Consider the following 13,793-nt stretch of genomic DNA (forward strand, 5'->3'; position numbering starts at 1 on the left):
GTCAGTAACACTCACACACACTGCATCAGTCAGTAACACTCACACACACTGCATCAGTCAGTAACACCAACACACACTGCATCAGTCAGTAATACTCACACACACTCCATCAGTCAGTAACACTCACACACTGCATCAGTCAGTAAAACTCACACACACTCCATCAGTCAGTAATACTCACACACTGCATCAGTCAGTAACACTCACACACTGCATCAGTCAGTAAAACTCACACACACTCCATCAGTCAGTAATACTCACACACTGCATCAGTCAGTAACACTCACACACTGCATCAGTCAGTAAAACTCACACACTGCATCAGTCAGTAATACTCACACACTGCATCAGTCAGTAACACTCACACACTGCATTAGTCAGTAACACTCACATTCTCTGCATCAGTCAGTAACACTCACACACTGCATTAGTCAGTAACACTCACACACTGCATTAGTCAGTAACACTCACACACACTACATCAGTCAGTAACACTCACACATATTGTATCAGTCAGTAACACCCACACACACTGCATCAGTCGGTAACGCTCACACACACTACATCAGTCAGTAACACTCACACACACTACATCAGTCAGTAACACTCACACACACTGCATCAGTCAGTAACACCCACACACACTGCATCAGTCAGTAACACTCACACACACTACATCAGTCAGTAACACTCACACACACACACACTGCATCAGTCAGTAACACACACACTGTATCAGTCAGTAACACTCACACACACTGCATCAGTCAGTAACACTCACACACACTGCATCAGTCAGTAACACTCACACACACTGCATCAGTCAGTAACACTCTCACACTGCATCAGTCAGTCACACTCACACACTGCATCAGTCAGTCACACTCACACACTGCATCAGACAGTAACACTCACACACACTGCATCAGTCAGTAACACACACACTGCATCAGTCAGTCACACTCACACACACATTGCATCAGCCATTAACACTCACACACACACACACACACACACACACACACACACACACTGCATCAGTCAGTAACACTCAAACACACTGCACCAGTCAGTAACACTCACACACTGCATCAGTCAGTCACACTCACACACTGCATCAGACAGTAACACTCACACACACTGCATCAGTCAGTAACACTCACACACTGCATCAGTCAGTAACACTCACACACACTGTATCAGCCAGTAACACTCACACACTCTGCATAAGTCAGTAACACTCACACACTGCATAAGTCAGTAACACTCACACACTGCATAAGTCAGTAACACTCACACACACTGTATCAGCCAGTAACACTCACACACTCTGCATAAGTCAGTAACACTCACACACAATGCATAAGTCAGTAACACTCACACACACTACATCAGTCAGTAACACTCACACATATTGTATCAGTCAGTAACACCCACACACACTGCATCAGGCGGTAACGCTCGCACACACTGCATCAGTCAGTAACACACACTGCATCAGTCAGTAACACTCACACACACTGCATCAGTCAGTAACACTCACACACTGCATCAGTCAGTAACACTCACACACACTGTATCAGCCAGTAACACTCACACACTCTGCATAAGTCAGTAACACTCACACACTGCATAAGTCAGTAACACTCACACACTGCATAAGTCAGTAACACTCACACACACTGTATCAGCCAGTAACACTCACACACTCTGCATAAGTCAGTAACACTCACACACAATGCATAAGTCAGTAACACTCACACACACTACATCAGTCAGTAACACTCACACATATTGTATCAGTCAGTAACACCCACACACTGCATCAGGCGGTAACGCTCGCACACACTGCATCAGTCAGTAACACTCACACACTGCATCAGTCAGTAACACTCACACACACTGCATCAGTCAGTAACACTCACACACTGCATTAGTCAGTAACACTCACACACACTGCATCAGTCAGTAACATTTGCACACACTGCATCAGTCAGTAACACTCACACACTGCATCAGTCAGTAACACTCACACACACTGCATCAGTCAGTAACATTTGCACACACTGCATCAGTCAGTAACACTCACACACTGCATCAGTCAGTAACACTCACACACTGCATCAGTCAGTAACACTCACACACACTGCATCAGTCAGTAACATTTGCACACACTGCATCAGTCAGTAACACACTCACAGTCTATCAGTCAGTGACACACAGTCCACCCGTCAACAACACACATTCTGTCAGTCAACGTACAGTCTATCAACCAACAACACACTCACAGTCTATCAGTCAACAACACATTCACAGTCTATCAGTCAGTAACACAGTCCACCCGTCAACAACACACAGTGTATCAGTCAACAGGTGTATATGAAAGACATGGCTGGAGGATCTTTGTAATATTTTTATTTTTCTGAGGTGCGAGTTAAACTGTTGACATATTTATCACCTACATAGCGCCTCTTGCAAACTTTGTATCATAACCGACAAGAAGAAAAAATTGAGCTCAGATCCACAGTCAGTATTTTGCATCATACAAAGTTTACTTATGCAATGATAAACACACTAGAGATTACACTGAGCTCAATATAAAGAAGGTGAACAATCATTCAAAGACTTGAGATACTGTATACAGTATATATGTACACGGAGAGGTTTGTGTCTCCCTGTGTATCTGCACCAAATAGATTACTTTGATTCCTGTTTTAGGGATTAGAGTATTTTTCGTTGGTGGCGAACAGGTGACGTGCAACCTTAATGACCTTTGTGTAGTCGAAAGGCTTTTAAATCCCATTAACCAACCAACTATGGTAGAGACACAAGCCACTCGACCAGCAGACTTAGTGTTCACCAGGTATTATCCATTTATATGCACGAGTTGACCTTGAAAATATGGGCTGTTTTTTTAAGCTAATGTATTTACAACTGATGCATTTTGAATGAGTGACTGGAAATAATGACCACCGATAAAAATGCTGGAACACAGAGTCTCTACTAAGTTCATTATGCTAATTCACTCCTTGCTACACGTTGCTAGAAGCTCGCTAAGTTCTCGCTACACGTTGCCAGTAGCTGGGCACCTCTTCTCTACACGTTTGCCAGGATCTCGTTAACTCCTCGCTGGCTAGTGAAGGCGTCTTCTCACTGAGGCGAGGCCTCTCTGTCGTCCATCCTGGCTTCTCTGACACAACCTGTAGCAAACATAGGTTTGTGTAAGCATAATTTTTTAACCAAAGTTAACATAGTTACCCTTCCAACCTTGCTAAAATTAACGTCAAATACAAAAATCTAATTGTTTGTAACTTTATTTGGCAATATTAATGCCAACATATGACATTATAATGTTTAGAAGGATTTAGATCAATATTCTTCACCTTAATTCAATCCCGATAACAATTTAGAGCCGGGACTCGTGGCTCAGTGGTGCATCCTTGGGACTGTTATATGCCTGGACCGCAGATCGAGTCTCCATCATCCCCCCCCCCGTTCAGTCTTCTATTGATTCATGGTTAAAAAAAATCATTCTTAGACTCACGTAGACCGGACGTCTTCTCTCTCTGCACTCGGTGCCAGCCACAACGGTTCCGTAGATCAGGATGCCTTCTCTCACCACTCACACACTGCCTGGGGCTGTAAGGGAAGAGTCCACCGACACTGTCACCTTTGGAAGTGCTGCCGATGGTGTCCCTTTTCGATAGACTTTTCACCAAAGTAATTTATCTTACAGTTATTATTAAAGTGATACTCCTACCACTGCTATTATTACTACTGCTATTGCTACTACTACTACTAATAACAATAATAACAATAAAATAATAATAATAATAATAATAATAATAATAATAATAATAATAATAATAATAATAATAATAATAATAATAATAATAATAATAATAATAATAATAATAATAATAATAATAATAATAATAATAATAATAATAATAATAATAATAACAACAACAAGACGGAAAATAATTGAATAATAATTATAATAATAATAATAATAATAATAATAATAATAATAATAATAATAATAATAATAATAATAATAAGAAGAAGAAGAAGAAGAAGAAGAAGAAGAAGAAATTAAAGAAAAGAAGAGTGAGGAAATTAAAGTAACAGAAGAAAGAAGGAATTAAGTATCAAAAGCTCGTAGGAAATGAATTAACAGTAGGGTGGAGGAAGAAAAGTAACAGAAGGGAGAAGGAAATACAACAACAGAAGGATGAAGAAAGTAAAGTAACAGAAGAGTGAAGGAAATAAAGGAACAGAAGGTCGAAGGAAGTAAAGCAACAGAAGGGAGAAGGAATTAAGTAACAGAAGTGTGAAGGAATTAAAGTAACAGTAGGGTGAAGGAAGGAAAGAAACAGAAGGGACAAGGAAGTAACAGAAGAGAAGAATGAAGGAAAAAAGTAACAGAAAGGTGAAGGAAAAGAACAGAAGGGAGAAGGAATGAAAAGAAAAAAAAGGTGAAGGAAAAATTATAACAGAAGAGTATAGGAAGTAAAGAAAGGGTGAAGGAAGTAAAGGAAGGGTGAAGGAAGTAAAGGAAGGATGAAAGAAGTAAAGGAAGGATGAAGGAAGTAAAGGAAGGATGAAGGAAGTAAAGGAAGTATGAAGGAAGTAAAGGAAGGATTAAGGAAGTAAAGGAAGGATGAAGGAAGTAAAGGAAGGATGAAGGAAGTAAAGGAAGGATGAAGGAAGTAAAGGAAGGATGAAGGAAGTAAAGGAAGTATGAAGGAAGTAAAGGAAGGATGAAGGAAGTAAAGGAAGGATTAAGGAAGTAAAGGAAGGATGAAGGAAGTAAAGGAAGGATGAAGGAAGTAAAGGAAGTATGAAGGAAGTAAAGGAAGTATGAAGGAAGTAAAGGAAGGATGAAGGAAGTAAAGGAAGGATGAAGGAAGTAAAGGAAGTATGAAGGAAGTAAAGGAAGGATGAAGGAAGTAAAGGAAGGGTGAAGGAAGTAAATGAAGGATGAAGGAAGTAAAGGAAGGGTGAAGTAAATAATGAGAAGGGTGAAGGAAGTAAAGAAAGGGTGAAGGAAGTAAAGAAATGGTGAAGGAAGTAAAGAAAGGGTGAAGGAAGTAAAGAAATGGTGAAGGAAGTAAAGAAAGGGTGAAGGAAGTAAAGGAAGGGTGAAGGGAGTAAAGAAAGGGTGAAGGAAGTAAAGAAAGGGTGAAGGAAGTAAAGGAAGGGGAAAGGAAGTAAGGAAAGGGTGAAGGAAGTAAAGAAAGGGTGAATGAAGTAAAGAAAGGGTGAAGGAAGTAAAGAAAGGGTGAAGGAAGTACAGGAAGAGTGAAAGAAGTAAAGAAAGGGTGAAAGAAGTAAAGAAAGGGTGAAAGATATAAAGAAAGGGTGAAGGAAGTAAAGAAAGGGTGAAGGAAGTAAAGAAAGGGTGAAGGAAGTAAAGAAAGGGTGAAGGAAGTAAAGAAAGGGTGAAGGAAGTAAAGAAAGGGTGAAGGAAATAAAGGAAGGGTGAAGGAAGTAAAGAAAGGGTGAAGTAAAGAAAGGGTGAAGGAAGTAAAGAAAGGATGAAGGAAGTAAAGGAAGGGTGAAAGAAGTAAAGAAAGGGTGAAAGAAGTAAAGAAAGGGTGAAAGAAGTAAAGAAAATGTGAAAGAAGTAAAGAAAGGGTGAAGGAAGTAAAGAAAGGGTGAAGTAAAGAAAGGGTGAAGGAAGTAAAGAAAGGGTGAAAGAAGTAAAGAAAGGGTGAAGGAAGTAAAGAAAGGGTGAAGTAAAGAAAGGGTGAATGAAGTAAAGAAAGGGTGAAAGAAGTAAAGAAAGGGTGAAGGAAGTAAAGAAAGGGTGAAGGAAGTAAAGAAAGGGTGAAGGAAGTAAAGGAGGGGTGAAGTAAGAAAGGGTGAAGGAAGTAAAGAAAGGGTGAAGTAAAGAAAGGGTGAAGGAAGTAAATGAAGGGTGATGGAAGTAAAGAAAGGGTGAAGGAAGTAAAGGAAGGATGAAGGAAGTAAAGAAAGGGTGAAGGAAGTAAAGGAAAGGTAAAGGAAGTAAAGAAAGGATAAAGGAAGTAAAGAGAGGGTGAAGGAAGTAAAGGAAGGGTGAAGTAAAGGAAGGGTGAAGGAAGTAAAGAAAGGGTGAAGTAAAGAAAGGGTGAAGGAAGTAAAGAAAGGGTGAAGGAAATAAAGAAAGGGTGAAGGAAGTAACGAAAGCTTGAAGTAAAGAAAGGGTGAAGGAAGTAAAGGAAGGGTGAAGGAAGTAAAGGAAGGGTGAAGGAGGTAAATGAAGGGTGAAGGAAGTAAAGGAAGGGTGAAGGAAGTAAAGGAAGGGTGAAGGAAGTAAAGGAAATGTGAAGGAAGTAAAAGAAGGGTGAAGGAAGTAAAGGAAGGGTGAGGGAAGTAAAGGAAGGGTGAAGGAAGTAAAGGAAGGGTGAAGTAAAGAAAGGGTGAAGGAAGTAAAGAAAGGGTGAAGGAAATAAAGAAAGGGTGAAGGAAGCAAAGAAAGGGAGAAGTAAAGAAAGGGTGAAGGAAGTAAAGCAAGGGTGAAGGAAGTAAAGGAAGGGTGAAGGAAGTAAAGAAAGGGTGAAGGAAATAAAGAAAGGGTGAAGGAAGCAAAGAAAGGGAGAAGTAAAGGAAAGGTGAAGGAAGTAAAAGAAGGGTGAAGGAAGTAAAAGAAGTGTGAGGGAAGTAAAGGAAGGGTGAAGGAAGTAAAGGAAGGGTGAAGGAAGCAAAGAAAGGGTGAAGTAAAGAAAGAGTGAACGAAGTAAAGAAAAGGTGAAGTAAAGAAAGGGTGAAGGAAGTAAAGGAAGGGTGAAGGAAGTATAGAAAGTGTGAAGTAAAGAAAGGGTGAAGGAAGTAAAGGAAGGGTGAAGGAAGTAAAGAAAGGGTGAAGTAAAGAAAAGGTGAAGGAAGTAAAGGAAGGGTAAAGGAAGTAAAGAAAGGATGAAGGAAGTAAAGGAAGGGTGAAGGAAGTAAAGAAAGGGTGAAGTAAAGAAAGGGTGAAGGAAGTAAAGAAAGGGTGAAGGAAATAAAGAAAGGGTGAAGGAAGTAAAGAAAGGGTGAAGTAAAGAAAGGGTGAAGGAAGTAAAGGAAGGGTGAAGGAAGTAAAGGAAGGGTGAAGGAAGTAAACAAATGGTGAAGGAAGTAAAGGAAGGGTGAAGTAAAGGAAGGGTGAAGGAAGTAAAGAAAGGGTGAAGTAAAGAAAGGGTGAAGGAAGTAAAGAAAGGGTGAAGGAAGTAAAGGAAGGGTGAAGGAAGTAAAGAAAGGGTGAAGGAAGTAAAGAAAGGGTGAAGGAAGTAAAGGAAAGGTAAAGGAAGTAAAGAAAGGATGAAGGAAGTAAAGAAAGGGTGAAGGAAGTAAAGGAAGGGTGAAGTAAAGGAAGGGTGAAGGAAGTAAAGAAAGGGTGAAGGAAGTAAAGGAAGGGTGAAGGAAGTAAAGGAAGGGTGAAGGAAGTAAACAAAGGGTGAAGGAAGTAAAGGAAAGGTAAAGGAAGTAAAGAAAGGATAAAGGAGGTAAAGAAAGGGTGAAGGAAGTAAAGGAAGGGTGAAGTAAAGGAAGGGTGAAGGAAGTAAAGAAAGGGTGAAGTAAAGAAAGGGTGAAGGAAGTAAAGAAAGGGTGAAGGAAATAAAGAAAGGGTGAAGGAAGTAAAGAAAGGATGAAGTAAAGGAAGGGTGAAGGAAGTAAAGGAAGGGTGAAGGAAGTAAAGGAAGGGTGAAGGAAGTAAAGGAAGGGTGAAGGAAGTAAAGGAAGGGTGAAGGAAGTAAAGGAAGGGTGAAGGAAGTAAAGGAAGGGTGAAGGAAGTAAAGGAAGGGTGAAGGAAGTAAAGGAAGGGTGAAGGAAGTAAAGGAAGGGTGAAGGAAGTAAAGGAAGGGTGAAGGAAGTAAAGGAAGGATGAAGGAAGTAAAGGAAGGGTGAAGTAAAGGAAGGGTGAAGGAAGTAAAGAAAGGGTGAAGTAAAGAAAGGGTAAAGGAAGTAAAGAAAGGGTGAAGGAAATAAAGAAAGGGTGAAGGAAGTAAAGGAAGGGTGAAGGAAGTAAAGGAAGGGTGAAGGAAGTAAAGGAAGGGTGAAGGAAGTAAAGGAAGGGTGAAGTAAAGAAAGAATGAAGGAAGACACCAGAACGTGAAGAAATTCTATCGAAGAAATGAAGATTTAATTTTAGAAAATAGACAGAAGAAACACATGAAAATAAAAGAAGAAAATGTTGGTGGATGGAGGAAAGAAAGAGAGAAGTGGAGGAGAGAAGTGGAGGAGAGAAGTGGAGGAGAGAAGTGGAGGAGAGAAGTGGAGGAGAGAAGTATAGGAGAGAAGTGGAGGAGAGAAGTGGAGGAGAGAAGTGGAGGAGAGAAGTGGAGGAGAGAAGTAGATGGTTGAAGGAAGACAACAGAAGAGAGTAAAAGAAGAATTGAGGGAATAAGCAGAAATTAAAAGAAATGAAACAGAATGGATGGAAGAAAATAAAGAAGGGAAGAGGAAGAAAAAACTGGGAGAAAGAAGAAAGAAATAGAGGACAGAGAGAGTTATGGAAGGGATGAAAGAAGGAAAAAATGAGTAAATAAAGAAAGAAAAGGAAAATTTTAAAAACAACAAAAAAGAGAGTAAGGAGACAGAGAAAGGAAGCAGAAAACTGGAATAAGGAAAGGAACATTGGAAGAAGGAAATAGAACGGTGGAGGAAGGAAAAATAACGATGATGGAAGGAAACAAATCGATGGAGGAAGAAAACAGAAAGATGGAGAAATAAAACAGAACGATGAAAGAATTAAATAGAGCGATAGAGGAATAAAGCAGAAAGATGAAGGAAACAACGGAAAAATGGAGGAAGAAAACAGAGCGATGAATGGAGAAAACAGAAAGATGGAGGAAGAAAAGAGAACGATAGAGGAATGAAATAGAAAGGAAACGATGAAGGAAGAAAATAGAACGATGGAGTAAAAAAAATAGAAAGATGAAGGAAGGAAACAGAAAGATGGCTGAAAAAACAAAAAGATGGAGGAAGTAAACAGAACAAGGAAGGAAGAAAGCAGAATAATATAGGAAGAAGTCAGAAAGATGGAGAAAGAAAAGAGAACGACGGAGGCAGAAAACAGAAAGATGGAGGCAGAAAACAGAAAAATGAAGGAAGGAAATAGACCAATGGATGAAGATAACAGAAAGATGGAGAAAGAGAACAGAAGGATGGAGGAAAGAACAGGAAGATGGAGGAAGAAAATAAAAAGAGGAAGGAAGAAAACAGAATGAAATAGGAAGGAAACAGAAAGATGGACGAAGAAAATAGGACCATGGAGGAAGAAAACAGAAAGATGGAGAAAGAAAATAAAACGAGGAAGGAAGAAAACAGAAAGAGGGAGGGAGAAAATAGAAGGATAGAGGAAGAAAACAGAACGATGGATGAAGAAAACAGAAAGATGGAGGAAGACAACAGAACGATAGAGGAAGAAAACAGAAAAGTGAAGGAATAAAACAGAACGATGAAGGAACAAACAGAAAGATTAAGGAAGAAAACAGAAAGATGGAGGAACAAAACAGAACGAGGAAAGAAGAAAACAGAAAGATCGGGGAAAATAACAGAAGGATGTTGGGAGAAAACAGAAAGCTGGAGGAAGAAAAAAGAACGATGGATGAAGAAAACAGAAAGATGGAGGAAAGAAACAGAAAGATGGAGGCAGGAAACAGAAAGATGAAGGAATAAAACAGAACGATGGAGGAAAAAAGAGAAAGATGAAAGAAGAAAACAGAAAGATGGAGGAAAAAATAGAAAGATGAAAGAAGAAAACAGAAGGGTGGAAGAAAGAAAAGCAGAGTGGAGGATGGACACAAAATGGTGAAGGATGATAGGAGATGAATTGAGGAAAGAAAAATGAAGACATATAGTAAATGGAAATAGAGGAAAGACGAAATGAAAAATGAGAATGAGGAAACAAAGGGAAGGCAGGGTGAAAGACGAGACAGAAGGATAATAGAGGGGAAGAAAATAGGAGTGAAGAAAAAAAGAGGAAGGGGGTAGAAAGTAGAGACGTTGGAGCGGGAATAATGAGGGAGAAACATAAAACGAAAACAAAACGAAGGAATTAAAAAAAAGGGAATTAAAGGAAACGGAGAGCTAAAGGAAACAAAAGGAAGAAAATGTAGAAGAAGGAAATGCTTGATAAGAAAACAAATATAGGAAAGAAAAAAGGTGGAAAGGAACAAAAAGAATGTAGAAAACGGAAATGTAGAAGAAGGATACAGAGTAATGTTGAAAGTGAGCAGAGAAGTGAATGTAGAGGACAGAGGAATAATGAATGAAGCAGAAGGTGGAGGAAGAAAACGGAGGAGTGGAGAAAGGAAACAGAACAGAGGTAAAAGAAAAAATTAGTGGAAGAAGACATAAGTTAGGGAAAGAAGAAGAGTGTTCGTTGAATTAAGAAAAGTTGCGAAAGATGGAAACAGAAGGACAGAAGAAACAGAAGGGTAGAATAAACAGAAGGGCAGAAGAAACAGAAGGGTAGAATAAACAGAAGGGCAGAAGAAACAGAAGGGTAGAATAAACAGAAGGGCAGAAGAAACAGAAGGGTAGAATAAACAGAAGGGCAGAAGAAACAGAAGGGTAGAATAAACAGAAGGGCAGAAGAAACAGAAGGGTAGAATAAACAGAAGGGCAGAAGAAACAGAAGGGTAGAATAAACAGAAGGGCAGAAGAAACAGAAGGGTAGAATAATCAGAAGGGCAGAAGAAACAGAAGGGTAGAATAAACAGAAGGGCAGAAGAAACAGAAGGGTAGAATAAACAGAAGGGCAGAAGAAACAGAAGGGTGGAAGAAACAGAAGGGTGGAAGAAACAGAAGGGTGGAAGGAAGAAAGAAACTTGGGAGTGCAGGAAACAAAAATAGTGGCGAAAGGAAAGGAAGCAGTGATATGAAACGAAGGTTTGGGAGAAAAAATAAAGAGGTGGTAGAGGAGAAAACATAGAGGTAGAAGAAAACAGATGTATGAATGAACGGAAAAGAGGGGGAGGGGACTAGAAGACAAGACAGGCGAAGAGATGAGAAGAAAGTCACAAAACAGATGAAGAGATGAGGAGGGAGTCAGAAGACAAGTGATGAGGATACCCAGAAAGAATATCAGAATAAATGAGAAGAAAACAGTGATCAGGTCAGGTTTACCTGTGTGTTCTGAAGACCAGAACACTTGACAAAGTACTGGGAATGTGTTCTGAAGACCAGAACACTTGACAAAGTTCTGGGAATGTGCTCTGAAGACCAGAACACTGGACAAAGTTCTGGAAATGTGTTCTGAAGATCAGAACACTTGACAAGGTACTGGGAATGTGCTCTGAAGACCAGAACACTGGACAAAGTTCTGGAAATGTGTTCTGAAGATCAGAACACTTGACAAGGTACTGGGAATGTGCTCTGAAAACCAGAACACTGGGAAATGCACTGGGAGTGTGTCCTGAAGACCAGAACACTTAACAGTGCACAGAGGATATATTTTGAAAGTGTTCTGGGTCTGAGGTCTGCTTTAACAACACGGCGTCTGTAACAACTACAAAAGGAACAGATAAAACAGGAATAAATCTCTGGCTGTGATCTCTGATGTAGCATTACAGGACATTGCTAATGTCAGAAAGGTGAATATTTCTTTTACGCTTTTAAAGTCTATCGGAATAGGTTACATAACGTCGTCAAAATGACTAGTTCAGTCTGCGCCACTTTTCCATCCTGTGGAGGGTAGCGCGAGAGTATATGAATACACAAAAGGCCGAGCTGAGAAACTAGGCCTTTTGTGTAGACATGTGCTTTTGCCCTACCACTAATGTACTGGAGAGGGTAAAAGGAGGGGGAAATAGAATGAATTCCGGAAGTATGAGTTGGGGAAGTATGAACCACGTTCATGCGAAGTGCACTGACTTGGCGAAATGCAACTTTAATTTCCATATGACGAAGGGTCTTATTGCGATTTTGTAAATTATAAATAAAAACTAAGGAAAGCACACAAGTTCTGAGACAAAAAGTGGACCTAGGAGAGAAGGACGTTTATATAGCATGAGATATTTTGAAATTAGGAAGGAAGGAAAACAAGAGAACGAACAGCAAAGAGTGAAATTTTTCAGTCAAGAACTTGGAAATCACAGATGTAGAGGGCGCAGAGGAAGAGATAAACCAGAATACCTCCCTTGGTAGGAGGTACATAATAAGAAAAGTAATGAATATGCCTCCTACTAGCCTTTTTTTCCCGGTAAACAGGAAAAAAACCAATTACAGAGCAAGGAGATGAACATCAAGAAAGGGAATTAGTGGGTAAGCTTCCCAGCAGCTTTAAGCTTGATAGACGGAGCAAGAGTGTAAAGAGCAGCAAGGAAGAGTTGAGAGAGGCCAGAGTCATGCAGTCTCAGAGTGGAGATGAGCCGGAGAAAAAAAAAAACTTATACCAATAGGGTGAAGTAGAACAACATCTGAACTTTCTATTGCATATGAAGGCTGGCAAGAACAGGGGATCGGAGTGAGCCCACAACACCAAAAGTCTGAGAATAATATCTACGTTTTGTAGTTACCTATGAAAATTACATTTAGTTACCTTCGAAAATTAAGTCATTCTTGGTAGTTCCCTTAGAAATAATATTAAATAGAATTCTCACAAAGACCCATAAGGTCAAGAGAGACATAAGTAGACAGAAAAAACTAGCCTCTTACTAGCCATCACTCTGTGAAAACCGGCAACATCACTAGGAGGAACGTCAGTAAAGAGTGACGCTTCATCAAGACTCACCATCTTGTAGGCCGCGAGTGGCCACACTGGCTGGATGAAACTTTGAAAGTAATAGAGGCGAGTGAGAGAAGAAGATTCAAAACAAGGAGCAAAAGTTTCAGTAAGTCAGAAGGCAAGAGGATGAGAAACAGATCTTCTAAGGGGAATTATTTTGCATAAGAAAACAAGAGGGTGGCTCACAGATGGCAGACTGAACAGAGAATGCAATATGAAGTTGAAAACCCTGGTGATGCGATCGAGAGAGCTTCAAGAGGAGTGTAAAAGCGAGAGCCTGTGAGCAAAGAACTCGGCCTTACGGTGGAAATCCTCGACGACAAGAACCGAAATGAATTAGCCAGAGGGAAAGATGACTAGGTTTTGTAGTAGATTTCAGAGCAGTAATGGAAGCTGGATACTCCAGGTTATGGAAGATACGGCAGGTTATGGAAGATACGGCAGGTTATGGAAGATACGCCAGGTTATGGAAGATACGGCAGGTTATGGAAGCTGATACGACAGGTTATGGAAGATACGGCAGGTTATGGAAGATACGGCAGGTTATGGAAGATGATACGACAGGTTATGGAAGATACGACAGGTTATGGAAGATACGGCAGGTTATGGAAGCTGATACGACAGGTTATGGAAGATACGACAGGTTATGGAAGATGAATTAGTCTAAAGAGGGAAAAAAAGAAGGTTGATATCAAGAGTAAAGAGAACGAAGCAGGTTTTTTATTAAAAAAAAATACTTGAGCCATCTAGATAAGGAGATGTAAGGACAAGGACAGCCAAGGACAGATCAGGAGATGTAAGGACAAGGACAGGCAAGAACAAATCAGGAGATGTAAGGACAAGGACAACCAAGGACAGTTCAGGAGATGTAAGGACAAGGACAGCCAAGGACAGATCAGGAGATGTAAGGACAAGAACAGCCAAGGACAGATCAGGAGATGTAAGGGCAAGAACAGCCAAGGACAGATCTGGAGATGTAAGGACAAGAACAACCAAGGACAGATCAGGAGATGTAAGGACAAGGATAGCCAAGGACAGATCAGGAGATGTAAGGACAAGGACAAACAAGGATGGGGTTATTTGTGAAGAGATT

At 40.1% G+C, this 13,793-nt stretch overlaps 1 long non-coding RNA gene across 2 annotated transcripts; it reads right to left on the minus strand.

The window, feature by feature from the left end:
* Nucleotides 1–2,393: 2,393 nt before the first annotated feature.
* Nucleotides 2,394–13,497, minus strand: LOC138852986 (uncharacterized). 2 transcript variants are annotated; one of them, XR_011392226.1, is made up of 3 exons: nt 11,101–13,497; nt 3,545–3,708; nt 2,394–3,200 (listed from the first exon to the last, which is right to left on the minus strand). It is a non-coding gene; the product is annotated as an uncharacterized lncRNA (long non-coding RNA). The 2 variants fall into 2 exon arrangements; XR_011392225.1 differs by lacking the exon at nt 11,101–13,497 and having other exon boundaries at nt 3,545–3,975.
* Between the last annotated feature and the right edge of the window lie 296 nt (nt 13,498–13,793).

Source organism: Cherax quadricarinatus, chromosome 20 (assembly GCF_038502225.1).
Source record: "Cherax quadricarinatus isolate ZL_2023a chromosome 20, ASM3850222v1, whole genome shotgun sequence".
NCBI classification, from domain to species: Eukaryota; Metazoa; Arthropoda; class Malacostraca; order Decapoda; family Parastacidae; genus Cherax; species Cherax quadricarinatus.